The sequence below is a fragment of the Syngnathus floridae genome, unplaced genomic scaffold (genome assembly GCF_059516105.1).
Source record: "Syngnathus floridae isolate MCC-2025c unplaced genomic scaffold, RoL_Sflo_1.0 HiC_scaffold_31, whole genome shotgun sequence".
Classification (NCBI taxonomy): Eukaryota; Metazoa; Chordata; class Actinopteri; order Syngnathiformes; family Syngnathidae; genus Syngnathus; species Syngnathus floridae.
This window is the reverse complement of record NW_028284060.1, coordinates 3,553-5,328: the sequence shown is the minus strand read 5'-3', so window position 1 is coordinate 5,328 and position 1,776 is coordinate 3,553.

Sequence of the window (1,776 nt, the reverse complement as noted above, 5' to 3'; positions counted from 1 at the left end):
GGTTAGGGTTAGGGTTAGGGTTAGGGTTAGGGTTAGGGTTAGGGTTAGGGTTAGGGTTAGGGTTAGGGTTAGGGTTAGGGTTAGGGTTAGGGTTAGGGTTAGGGTTAGGGTTAGGGTTAGGGTTAGGGTTAGGGTTAGGGTTAGGGTTAGGGTTAGGGTTAGGGTTAGGGTTAGGGTTAGGGTTAGGGTTAGGGTTAGGGTTAGGGTTAGGGTTAGGGTTAGGGTTAGGGTTAGGGTTAGGGTTAGGGTTAGGGTTAGGGTTAGGGTTAGGGTTAGGGTTAGGGTTAGGGTTAGGGTTAGGGTTAGGGTTAGGGTTAGGGTTAGGGTTAGGGTTAGGGTTAGGGTTAGGGTTAGGGTTAGGGTTAGGGTTAGGGTTAGGGTTAGGGTTAGGGTTAGGGTTAGGGTTAGGGTTAGGGTTAGGGTTAGGGTTAGGGTTAGGGTTAGGGTTAGGGTTAGGGTTAGGGTTAGGGTTAGGGTTAGGGTTAGGGTTAGGGTTAGGGTTAGGGTTAGGGTTAGGGTTAGGGTTAGGGTTAGGGTTAGGGTTAGGGTTAGGGTTAGGGTTAGGGTTAGGGTTAGGGTTAGGGTTAGGGTTAGGGTTAGGGTTAGGGTTAGGGTTAGGGTTAGGGTTAGGGTTAGGGTTAGGGTTAGGGTTAGGGTTAGGGTTAGGGTTAGGGTTAGGGTTAGGGTTAGGGTTAGGGTTAGGGTTAGGGTTAGGGTTAGGGTTAGGGTTAGGGTTAGGGTTAGGGTTAGGGTTAGGGTTAGGGTTAGGGTTAGGGTTAGGGTTAGGGTTAGGGTTAGGGTTAGGGTTAGGGTTAGGGTTAGGGTTAGGGTTAGGGTTAGGGTTAGGGTTAGGGTTAGGGTTAGGGTTAGGGTTAGGGTTAGGGTTAGGGTTAGGGTTAGGGTTAGGGTTAGGGTTAGGGTTAGGGTTAGGGTTAGGGTTAGGGTTAGGGTTAGGGTTAGGGTTAGGGTTAGGGTTAGGGTTAGGGTTAGGGTTAGGGTTAGGGTTAGGGTTAGGGTTAGGGTTAGGGTTAGGGTTAGGGTTAGGGTTAGGGTTAGGGTTAGGGTTAGGGTTAGGGTTAGGGTTAGGGTTAGGGTTAGGGTTAGGGTTAGGGTTAGGGTTAGGGTTAGGGTTAGGGTTAGGGTTAGGGTTAGGGTTAGGGTTAGGGTTAGGGTTAGGGTTAGGGTTAGGGTTAGGGTTAGGGTTAGGGTTAGGGTTAGGGTTAGGGTTAGGGTTAGGGTTAGGGTTAGGGTTAGGGTTAGGGTTAGGGTTAGGGTTAGGGTTAGGGTTAGGGTTAGGGTTAGGGTTAGGGTTAGGGTTAGGGTTAGGGTTAGGGTTAGGGTTAGGGTTAGGGTTAGGGTTAGGGTTAGGGTTAGGGTTAGGGTTAGGGTTAGGGTTAGGGTTAGGGTTAGGGTTAGGGTTAGGGTTAGGGTTAGGGTTAGGGTTAGGGTTAGGGTTAGGGTTAGGGTTAGGGTTAGGGTTAGGGTTAGGGTTAGGGTTAGGGTTAGGGTTAGGGTTAGGGTTAGGGTTAGGGTTAGGGTTAGGGTTAGGGTTAGGGTTAGGGTTAGGGTTAGGGTTAGGGTTAGGGTTAGGGTTAGGGTTAGGGTTAGGGTTAGGGTTAGGGTTAGGGTTAGGGTTAGGGTTAGGGTTAGGGTTAGGGTTAGGGTTAGGGTTAGGGTTAGGGTTAGGGTTAGGGTTAGGGTTAGGGTTAGGGTTAGGGTTAGGGTTAGGGTTAGGGTTAGGGTTAGGGTTAGGGTTAGGGTTAGGGTTAGGGTTAG